The following is a 12,550-nucleotide window of genomic DNA, read 5'->3' as shown; positions in this document are numbered from 1 at the left end:
GTGAACCCGGGAGGCGGGGGTTGCAGTGAGCTGAGCTCGTGGATTGCACTCCAGCCCGGGCGACAGAGCACAACTTCATCTCAGAAAAAAAAAAAAAAAAAAAAAGAGTCTAAAACTATCATTAAAATTTTCCTGGGGATGCATTCTTCAAGATTTTGCATTTTAAAGATATAATTTCAGGGGATATTTTATTTTATTTTTATTTTTTAGAGATGGATCTTGCCCTGTCACCCAGACTGAAGTTCAGTGACACGGTCATAGTTCACTGCAGACTCAAAGTCCTGGGTTCAAGTGATCCTCCCACCTCAGCCTCTAGAGTTGCTGGGACTATGGGTGCACATTACCTCACCCAGCTAGTTTTTTATTTTTTATTTTTGTAGAGACAGGTTCTTGCTATGTTGCCTGGTCTGGTCTCGATCTCCTGGACTCAGGTGATCCTCCTGTCTCAGCCTCCAGAGTCACTGAGATTATAGGCCAGAGGGTATTTTAAATGCAGTTGGGGAAATAATTTAAAATGTATTTCATTCACCTTCTATTAATGCTTTTGAGGCAATTTATGATTATTCATCTTGCACTTAAAGAGAAAATTTATCTAAGAAAGCTGACTGACATCTAGCAGGCAACCCACTAATACAATAATAAAATGAAGAACTCCAGTGATTTGGGCTGCTTATTGTCCTTGGCCCTGTTTATTGTTTTTGGGTTTTTTTGTTGTTTTTTGTTTTGTTTTGGTTTTTTTTGAGACGAAGTTTCGCTCTTGTTGCCCAGAGCAGAGTGCAATGGTGCAATCTCGGCTCACTGCAACCTCAGCCTCCCAGGTTCAAGCGATTCTCCTGCCTCAGCCTCCTGAGTAGCTGGGATTACAGGCATGTGCCACCACGCCTGGCTAAGTTTGTATTTTTAATAGAGATGGGGTTTCCCAATGTTGGCCAGGCTGGTCTCGAACTCCCAACCTCAGGTGATCTGCCTGCCTTGGCCTCCCAAAGTGTTGGGATTACAAGCTTGAGCCACTGTGCCTGGCCGATGCTGTTTATTTTTTTTACTCATGTACTTGACCACATATTTATTCCATTTGACCCAAAGCTTGACTCCTAGCCCCATCCTTAACCCAAATTCCACATAATTATGCAGATTGAAAATTTATAGGATTAAAAAGTCTTCAAAAAAGTAGAGAAGACATTGATCTCTTTCATTACAGCTCTTTTAACTCCAAATACTTAGTGAAATCCATACCACCAGAAATTCTTTACAATATTTAAAATTTAATAATTTTACTATAATTTTTCTTCAATTTACAAGTATTGAATGTTTAATATATGCTAGGCTGAGCTAGGACTGAAGTATAATAATATCAAAGTGTTTTCTAAACTATAAATTGATATATAGATGCTAGTTGTAATTTTTAGGTGCTGGGTTTTTTTTTTTCCCAAAGTGTTCTTTCTTTTTAAACCAACTAAGAGTAATTATTTACTATTTCTTCCTAGTAATACACGTTGTAATACATATTCATTAAAACCCTAACTTTCACTTGTTGTGGTGGCCTATGCCTGTAATCCCAGGACTTTGGGAGGCTGAGATGGGAGGATCATTTGAGGTCAGGAGTTCGAGACCAGCCTGGGCAACACAGCAAGACCCAATCTCTAAAAAACAATTTTTTTTAAGAGAAAAAAAGGAACCAAACTTTCCTTCAAATTATCCTACAAGGCTATAGTTCCTGAAATAGCATGGTACTGGTATAAAAGCAGACACACAGACATAATAGAGAACCCAGAAATAAAACCAAATACCTACAACCAACCTTGACAAAGCATACAAAAACAAACTGGGGAAAGAATACCCTATTCAATAAATGTTGCTGGGGAAATTGGCTAGCTACATGTAGAAGAATGAAACTGTATCCCTATCTCTCACCTTATACAAAAATAAACTCAGGATGAATCAAAAACTTAAATCTGAGACCTGAAACCTTAAAAATTCTAGAAAATAACCTAGGAAAAACTCTTTTGGACATTGGCTTAGGCAAAGAATTTATAATGAAGATTCCAAAAGCAAATGCAATAAAACAAAAAATAAATAAATGGGACCTAATTAAACTAAAAAGCTTCTGTACAGCAAAAGAAATAACCATCAGACTAAACTGACAACCCACAGAATGGAAGAAAATATTTGCTGTGTGTCCAACAAAGAACTAATATCCAGAATCTACAAAGAACTCAAACAAATCAGCAAGAAGAAAAAAATAATTATCCCATCAAAAAGTGGGCAAATGACATGAACAGACATTTCTCAAAAGAATATATACAAATGGCCAATGAACATGTGAAAAAGTGCTGAACATCACTAATCATCAGGGAAATGCAAATTAAAACCATGATGAAATACTACCTTACTCCTGCAAGAATGATCATTATTAAAATGTCAAAAAACAATAGATGTTGGCATGGATATGGTGAAAAGCTAATGCTTGTACACTGCTGGTGGGAATGTAAATTAGTATAACCTTTATGGAAAAGAGTATGGAAATTTCTTTCTTTTTTTTTTTTTTTGAGACAGAGTCTCGCTCTGTTGCCCAGGCTGGAATGCAGTGGCATGATCTTGGCTCACTGCAAGCTCCGCCTCCCAGGTTCACGCCATTCTCCTGCCTCAGCCTCCCGAGTAGTTGAGACTTCAGGCACCTGCCACCACGCCTGGCTAATTTTTTCTATTTTTTTAGTAGAGACGGGGTTTCACCATGTTAGGCAGGATGGTCTCGATCTCCTGACCTTGTGATCCGCCTGCCTTGGCCTCCCATAGTGCTGGGATTACAGGCGTGAGCCACCGCGCCTGGCCGAATATGGAAATTTCTTAAAGACCTAAAAGTAGATCTGCTATTCAATCCAGCAGCCCCACTACTGGGTATCTACCCAAAAGAAAATAAGTCATTATATTAAAAAGACACCTGCATATGTATGTTTATTGCAGCACAATTCACAATTGCAAAGATATGGAACCAACCTAAGTGCCCAGCAACCAATGACTGGATAAAGAGCACTTCAGAAGGCCAAGGTGGGCAGATCACAAGGTCAAGAGATTGAGACCATCCCAGTGAAACCCCGTCTCTACTAAAAATACAAAAATTAGCTGGGTGTGGTGGCAGGTGCCTGTAGTCCCAGCTACTTGGGAGGCTGGGGCAGGAGAATTGCTTGAACCCAGGAGGCAGAGGTTGCAGTGAGCCAAGATCACGCCACTGCATTCCAGCCTGGCAACAGAGCGAGACTCCATCTCAAAAAAAAAAAGAAAAAGAAAATGTGGTATATATACACCATGGAATACTACTCAGCCATAAAAAGAATGAAATGATATATATATATATATATATATTTTTTTTTTTTTTTAATTATACTTTAGGGTTTTAGGGTACATGTGCACAATGTGCAGGTTTGTTACATATGTATCCATGTGCCATGTTGATTTCCTGCACCCATTAACTCGTCATTTAGCATTAGGTGTATCTCCTAATGCTGTCCCTCCCCCCTCCCCCCATCCCACAACAGTCCCCGGAGCGTGATGTTCCCCTTCCTGTGTCCATGAGTTCTCCTTGTTCAATTCCCACCTATGAGTGAGAACATGCGGTGTTTGGTTTTTTGTCCTTGCGATAGTTTACTGAGAATGATGTTTTCCAGTTTCATCCATGTCCCTACAAAGGACACGAACTCAGAAATGATATATTTTGCAGCAACTTGGATGGAGCTGAAGACCATTATTCTAAGTGAAGTAACTCAAGAATGGAAAGCCAAATACCATCTGTTCCCACTTAGAAGTGGGAGCTAAGCTATGGGTATGCAAGGACATGCAGAGTGATATAATGGGCTATGGAGACTCAGAAGCGGGAGGGTGGAAGGAGGGGCAAGGGATTTTAAAAAAGTACCTATTGGGTACAATGTACACTACTCAAGTGACGGGTGCACTAAAATCTCAGACTGCACCAGTATACAATTCATCCATGTAACCAAAAATCACTTGTACCCCTGAAAATTTAAAAAATTTTTTTAAAAGAACCAAACTTTCCAACACTCATTCTGTCTTTCTTATAAACTTAGTACTGTTTTCACAGCTTCACTAACTTCTAAAAATTTTCTTCCTGGCAAGTCTTTACTTGTCCTCTTCTACCTGTCCCCACCTCCTGTTTTTCTGATTTTACTTCCTTATGCCAAACATCTACCACCAGCACCACATACATATTCTTTGCCTTTACCTTAATCTCTTGGGCCAGGTTTATAAATTAGCTCATTCATTTTATTTTATTTTATTTTTTGAGATGGAGTCTTGCTCTGTCGTCCAGGCTGGAGTGCAGTGGCGCAATCTCAGCTCACTGCAACCTCCGCCTCCCGAGTTCAAACGATTCTCATGCCTCAGCCTCCCAAGTAGCTGGGATTGCAGCCACCTGCCACTATGCCCATCTAATATTTGTATTTTTAGTAGAGACGGGGTTTCACTATGTTGGCCAGGCTGGTCTCAAACTCCTGACCTCACGTGATCCACCCACCTCGGCCTCCCAAAGTGCTGGGATTACAAGCTTGAGCCACCGTGCCTGGCCTAAATTAACTCATTCATTTTAAAGATGCCAAACAGAATTTTGATCTAGGTAATTTGTTATAAATTTAATTAGGTATTCACTTTAATTAGTTTGTGGCCACATTTGCACCTACAAAACTGTACATATGTATTCCATCAGGTAATTTTTCACCTCCCCAGGAAACATATCAAGCAAGAGTTTGTGGTCTTTCCTCTTCTTGTACTTTCAATTTCTCTTATTGCTTTTCAATGTATGGTAGAGAGAAATGTGTTTTGTTTAAATCTATCTCAGTATATGATATGTACTGAAAACATTGCAGTTGCTTATTCTGATATCAAACACAATGCAGTGTACTTATTTATTAAATAATCAGTCACTATGAAAACTTTTTACTTTAAATCCCTCATTTGTGAATGTGTGTGTATATGTGGGTATATACAAAGTAGGTAGAGGATCTGTTATTGCAATTTCAACAGGTCAGAGGAAGTGTCTTCATCCTTGTTATATACTTGTCAAAATTAAAGTCATGTTACCTTGATAAGCAGCTCCCAACATGCACTCAAATACATATCGTTGCATAGAAAATACTGTGGTTAAATACATCATGTCAATTCCTCATTTATTTACCCTTGTTTTTCTACTTTTCAGGCTGAGCTTAACTTGCATTTTGAGAATTTTTTTTTTAACTGTCAGTTTGCTCAGTTCTATTCTTATTACACAGCCCTAAGATTAACAATGTTTTGTAGGAAACTGCCTTTTCCTTTATCTATTGAATTTTAATTCCGGTGGTGTTTAGTAATACTTCTTTACTTCCTTCCTTTGCAGCAGTCATTCTACATCATGTGCCAGTGTTAAGAAATCCTGATAATAAGGACAAAGCAGCTGAGTTTCAAACACGGCCTGTGTTTAAAGAAAACATCATACAGCTTAAGTAGCCCTGCTGGGTCGATTTTCACCAATTTAATCAGCAACCAGACCCACTAATGTTATATGCCTCCTTGTGAAGAAAGAGCCTGCTAAGACTTATTATAATATGAATTATAATTCATTCCTATTTATGTCCTTAAATAGGCTTTGTACTGCGGCTCTGCCCAGCAGTGGGCCATACACTGAGAGCCAAAAATGATAAAAGTCACTTATAAGGCTAGACTTTTCAAAATGTGTACAAGGAATTATTTTGTGTCCCTACTTATTTAGTTGAAAGCATTTATGCTCATAGTGCCTGGATAGTTCTTTTTATATTAGAAGATAGACCACTAGAGTGGTGAAGATGCACGTATTGGGGGCAGAGCTTGAAAGGCTCTTGATTCTTGGAAAAGTTTAGGAAGACGATCCTGAAAAAGAATTCCAGTGCCTGGCACACAGTGAGAAATTAATAGTTATTTATTGAGTGAGTATATAAAAGAATGAATCAATCAATCTTAAAAGGTTTAGGATGTCCAACCAGAGACCTGCTAAAAAATCCAGTACATCTTTGAAACTATTCAATTAAACCTCTGAATTAAATTGCCCTTGGGGCAGTGCTGTAATTTGTAATCCATGAATTCAGAGGTCACTCAGTCAAAAGACAGCTTCACATAGGCTTGTTCAGAATCCTGATTTATTGACCCTGCTGTTGCTGTGCTTCTTTTTCTTGTTTTTGTGGCTCTAAGAGAGAAGTGTTTGACTACAGTGGTCACCAAACACATGTCTACTTCCATTCTGTACATCAGTGGGGACAATGCAAGCACTAAGATTATTGCTTAGCAACCTATAATAGCCAAGTACACTAGAAGAGCACTAACAGGCTGCAATGAAGATGGAGAATGCCTTAGTTCATGTGTGAGTTTACTAATGAGCCGTGGCAGATGGGTAGATATTAAGTTGCCATATATCCTTGATGCAGGAGGAGGAATTGTCTGCCTTGGGTTATGGGAGACAGGTTAAAAAGAAAGAGTACAGTTGACTCTTGGACAACACAGTTTGAATTGCATGGGTCCACTTATACACAGATTTTCTTCCACCTCTGCCACTCCAAAACAGCAAGATCAACCCTTCCTCTTCCTCCTCTCCTCAGTCTATTGAACATGAGGACAATGAGAATGAAAACATTTATGATGATCCACTTCCACTTAATGAATAGTAAATATATTTTATCTTCCTTATGATATCCTTCCTTCCCTTCCTTCCTTCCTTCCTTCCTTCCTTCCTTCCTTCCTTCTTTCCTTCTTTCCTTCCCTCCTTCTCTCTCTCCCTCCTTCCTTCCTCCTCCCCACCACCTCTCTCTTTCTTTCTTTTAAAAAAAAATACAGATACATGGTCTCACTCTGTTGCCTAAGCTGGAGTATAGTGGTGCAGTCATAGCTCACTGCAGTCTCTCCCTCCTGGGCTCAAGGGATCCTCCTGCCTCAGCCTCCTGAGTAGCTGGGACTACAGGCATGTACACCACACCCACCTAAGTTTTTAATTTTTTTTTGCAGAGACTGGGTCTTGCTATGTTGCCCAGAGTGGTCTTGAGCTCCTGGCCTCAAGTGATCATCCTGCCTCAGCCTCCTGAAGTGCTGAGATTACAGATTACTGCACCTAGCCTCTTATGATTTTCTTCATAACATTTTCTTTCTCTAGCTTACTTTATTATAAGGATACAGTATATAATACATATACAAAATATGTGTTAATCAACTGCTTATGTTTTCCGTAAGGTTTCTGGTCAACAGTAGGCTACTAGCAGTCAAATTTTGGGGGAGTTGAAAGTTATACATAGCTTTTTGACTGTGCAGATATTGGTTCCTCTAACCCCTACGTTGTTCAAGGGTCAACTGTACATTAGAACCTATAGACTTGAGTGAATTCCTTTCTTTTTACACTTATTTAAAAATAAAAATAAAAGCATTATATATTTATGAGCATTGTGACAAAACAGAAGGGAAACACACTTTTCCCTCTTTCCCCACCCAAAACAGTTAATAAGTTTGCAAATCCAACTTAGAGGTGAGGGGAAGCATTGTACTACCCTCTTTACCTTTCCCATATTGGAATAAGAGAAGAGGCCAAGGAAGAAATCAAAACTTGGGAGAGAGATTGATAAATACTATCCACTATTAGATTTAAGACATTCTGTAGATGAAATGTTGGCTTTTCAAGGGTTTCTTCACAGACCAATTTTTCTCCTGGACAGAAAGATGGATACTATCTAAATAGAATTTAAAAGTATTCTTCAGGATATTGTTTTCTTCTTTTTGTTTTGTTTTGTTTGGTTTTGAGACGGCATCTTGCTCTGTCTCCCAGGCTGGAGTGCAGTGGCGCGATCTCCGCTCACTGCAACCTCTGCCTCCTGGGATCATGCCATTCTCCTGCCTCAGCCTCCCAAGTAGCTGGGACCACAGGTGCCCGCCACCACACCTAGCTAATTTTTTTTTTTTTTTTTTTTTTTTTTTTTTTTTAGTAGAGACGGGGTTTCACCGTGTTAGCCAGGATGGTCTCGATCTCCTGACCTTGCGATCTGCCCGCCTTGGCCTCCCAAAGTGCTGGGATTACAGGTGTGAGCCACTGCACCTGGCCAGGATATTGGTTTTTAAACTTTTTTAAAGCAGAAAAACCTTTTTTTTTTTCAAAGGAAAATTTCCTGTGCTCTACAATTCTGTAAAACAAATTGAAGCATAGCTGTTCCAGTCACAAACAGTACAAGGGGCTTAGAGTCCTATGGCCTTTGAAACTCCCTCTTGGGACCCTGAGAAACATAGTTCAAAAACCACTGCTCCACAGTAGGAACTCTTATTCTTGCAGGTGGTGACATAAATTGGAACCAATCACTCTGGGAAATAATTTAATAATATCTCCTTAAGGTGAAATGCACATACCTATGACCCTGTGCCAGTCTGTTCCTGCTGCTATAACAAAATAGCACAGGCTGGGTAATTTATAAACAGTGTAAATTTAGTGCTCACAGTTGTGGAAGCTGGGAAGTCCAAGATCAAGGCACCAGCAAGTTTCATGTCTGGTGAAGGCCTGGTCTCTGCTTCCTAGATGGCATTGTGTCCTCCAGAGGAGATGAACAGTCCTCATATGGCAGAATAGATGGAAGGGCAAAAAAAGGGAGGTTCCTAGCTAGTTCCCTCTAGCTCTTTTAGAAAGCTACTGTTAATCCATTCTTGAAGACAAAGCCCTCATGACTTAATCACTTCCCCAAAGGTACCACCTTTTAATACTATCACATTGGGTCTTAGGTTCCAACATATGAATTTTGGAGGAACACATACATTCAAACCATACCACCTACAATTGAAATCCTAGTAATTATATACCAGAGAAGCCCTCACATGTGGACACAAAGAGACATATGCAGTACTTTTCATAATAGGATTGTCTTTATAGTAAAAAAAAAAAAAACTGGAAATAACCCAGTCTATCTAAAAGAGAATGAATAAACACTTTATTATACAGTTATATTATGCAGCAGTGAAAATGAATGAACTAGACCTATACCTTTCAATATAGATGAATTTTCCAAATACTAAGTATAAAAAAGACTGTAGAATATATATAGTATGAAATATTTTATGAAATTAAAAAACAAGAACAATATTATATTGCTTAGATATAATAAAAATAAGTGCATGGAAATGATAAACATGAAATTCAGAATAATCTCTCAAAGTAGCAGTCTATGGGAGGCTTTAATATATAGGTAATTTTTTTCTTAAGCTAAGAGTAGATACAGGCCACTTATTATATCATCATTATACTTGCAGGTCTTTAATATTTTGTAATAAGTAAGGTTAAAAAACACTGCTTTAGAGTTATAAAGATTCTGGTCTCTTGCTATTATTACATAATATTATTTATTGAGAGTTATTAATGATTGAAGCACATCTTAATAACTACTTTCCAGTTAAGGTTAAAAATAGCTAGTTTACCTGGCCAGAGCAATCAGGCAAGAGAAATAAATAAGGGGCACCCAAATAGGAAGAAAGGAAGTCAAACTATCCCTGTTTGCACACTACATGATCCTATATCTAGAAAATGCCATATTCAGCCCAAAAGCTCCTTAAAGTGATAACCTCAGCAAAGTCTCAGGATACAAAATCAATGTACAAAAATCACTAGCATTCCTATACACCAACAACAGTCAAGCCAAGAACCAAATCAGGAACACAGTCCCATTCACAATTGCCACAAAAAAAATAAAATACAGCTAACCAAGTGATATGATTTGGCTGTGTCCCCATCCAAATATTGAATTATAGCTCCCATAATTCCCATGTATCATGGGAAGGACCCAGTTGGAGGTAATTGAATCGTGGGGAGCAAGTCTTTTCCATGCTGTTCTCATGATAATGAGTAAGTCAAGGGGAGTTCCCCTGCACATGCTCTTTCTCTTACTTGCCACCATGAAAGACCTGACTTTGCTCCTTCTTTTCCTTCCACCGTCATTGTGAGGCCCCCCCAGCCACATGGAACTGTGAGTCCATTAAACTTTTTTTCTTTATAAATTACCCAGTCTCAGGTATGTCTTTATTAGTAGCATGAGAACAGACTAATACAGTAAATTGGTACCAGAACTGGGGTGCTACTGTAAATATACCCGGAAATGTGGAAGTGACTTTGGAACTGGGTAACAAGAAGAGGTTGGAACAGTTTGTAGAGCTCAGAAGAAGTCAGAAAGTTGTGAGAAAGTTGGAACTTCCTAGAGACTTGTTGAATGGCTTTGGCCAAAGCGCTTATAGTGATATGGACAATAAAGTTCAGGCTGATGTGGTCTCAGATGGAGATGAGGAACTTGTTGGGAACTGGAGCAAAGGTGACTTGCTGTGTTTTAGCAGAGACTGGCAGCATTTTGCCCCTGCCCTAGAGATCTGTGGAACTTTGAACTTGAGAGATAATTCAAGTTATCTGGGGGAAGAAATTTCTAAGCAGTGAAGGGTTCAAGAGGAAGCAGAGCATAAAAGTTTGAAAATTTTGCAGCCTGACTACTATGCAATAGTACTATGTGTAGTACCATGCAATAAAAAAGAAAACCTCATTTTCTGGGGAGAAATTCAAGCCAGCTGCAGAAATGTGCATAAGTAACAAGGAGCCACATTTTAATCACGAAGACATGCAGAAAATGTCTCTGGGGCATGTCAGAGACCTTCATGGCAGCCCCTCCCCCCTAGTCCAGAGGCCTAGGAGGGAAAAATGGTTTCATAGGTCAGGCCCAGGGCCCCCTTGCTGTGTGCAGCCTTGGGACTTGGTGCCCTGCATCCCATCCACCCCAGCTGTGGCTAGAAGGGGCCAATGTACAGCTCAGGCCATTGCTTCAGCAGGTGCAAGCCCTAAACCTTGGCAGCTTCCACATGGTGTTGGGCCTGTGGGTATGCAGAAATCAAGAATTGAGGTTTTGGAACCTCTGCCTAGATTTCAAGGGTGTATGAAACTCCTGGATGTCCAGGCAGAAGTTAGCTACAGGGATGGAGCCCTCATGGAGTACCTCTACTAGGGCAGTGTGGCAAGGAAATGTGGAGTTGGAGCCCCCACACAGAGTCCCTGCTGGGGCACCATCTAGTGGAGCTATGAGAATATGGCCACCATCTTCCAAACCCCAGAATGATAGATTCACTGACAACTTGCACCGTGCACCTGGAAAAGCCAGAGACATTCAATGCTAGCCTGTGAAAGCAGCCAGGAGGGGAGCCATACCCTGCAAAGCCACAGGGGCAGAGCTGCCCAAGGCTGTGGGAGCCCACCTCTTACATCAGTGTGACCTGGATGTGAGACACAGAGTCAAACGAGATTATTTCGGAGATTTAAGATTTTACTGCCCTGTTGTATTTTGGACTTGCATGGAGCCTATAGCCCCTTTGTTTTGCCCAATTTCTCCCATTTGGAATGGATGTATTTACCGAATGCCTGTACCCCCATTGTATCTAGGAAGTAACTAACTTGCTTTTGATTTTACAGGCTCATAGGCCTTGTCTCAGATGAGACTTTGGACTGTGGACTTTTGAGTTAATGCTTAAATGAGTTAAGACTTTAGGGGACTGTTGGAAAGGGATGATTGGTTTTGGAATGAGGGAACATGAGATTTGGGAGGGGCCAGGGGCAGAATGATATGGTTTGGCTGTGTCCCTACCCAAATCTTGAACTATAGCTCCCATAATTCCCATGTGTCATGGGAGGGACCTGGTGGGAGTTAATTGAATCATAGGGGTGGGTCTTTTCCATGCTGTTCTCATGAGAGTGAGTAAATCTCACAAGATCTGATGGTTTTATAAAAGGGAGTTCCCCTGCGCATGCTCTGTCTCTTGCCTGCCGCCATGTAAGACATGACTTTGCTCCTTCTTTGCCTTCCACCATGATTGTGAGGCCTTCCCAGCCACGTGGAACTGTGAGTCCCTTAAACTTTTTTTTCTTTATAAATTACCCAGTCTGGGATATGCCTTTATTAGCAGCATGAGAACAGACTAATACACCAAGGAAGTGAAATATCTCTACAAGGAGAACTACAAAACACTGCTCAAAGAAATCAGAGATGACACAAATGGAAAAACATTTCATGCTCATGTATAGGAAGAATCAATATTGTTAAAATGGCCATACTTCCCAAAGAAGTTTATAGATTCAATAAAATTCCTATTAAACTACCAATGACATTCTTCACAGAACTAGAAAAAAAAACTATTCTAAAATTTATATGGAACCAAAAAACAGCTCGAGTAGCCAAGCAATCTTAAGCAAAAAGAACAAACCTGGAGGAATCATGCTACCTGAGTTCAAACTATATACAGGGCTACAGTAATCCAAGCAGCATGGTACTGGTACAAAAGCAGACAAATAGACCAATGGAACAGAATAGAGAACCCAGAAATAAGGCCACACACCTACAACTATCTGATCTTTGACAAAGCTGACAAAAACAAACAATGGGGACAGAGTTTCCTATTCAATAAATGGCGTTGGGATAACTGGCTAGGCATATACAGAATATTAAAACAGTTTTTTAGGGAATAGCCAAATCTGGAATCTATTAAATTGTCT

At 39.9% G+C, this 12,550-nt stretch overlaps 1 protein-coding gene across 10 annotated transcripts in view; it reads left to right on the top strand.

Annotated features, from left to right (window-relative positions):
• The window catches only part of EFCAB5 (EF-hand calcium binding domain 5), a 171,519-nt gene that overhangs the window by 14,063 nt on the left and 144,906 nt on the right, over positions 1-12,550 (top strand). The window lies entirely within an intron of this gene.

Source organism: Symphalangus syndactylus, chromosome 20 (assembly GCF_028878055.3).
Source record: "Symphalangus syndactylus isolate Jambi chromosome 20, NHGRI_mSymSyn1-v2.1_pri, whole genome shotgun sequence".
NCBI classification, from domain to species: domain Eukaryota; kingdom Metazoa; phylum Chordata; class Mammalia; order Primates; family Hylobatidae; genus Symphalangus; species Symphalangus syndactylus.
This window is presented reverse-complemented; position numbering and strand designations above follow the sequence as displayed.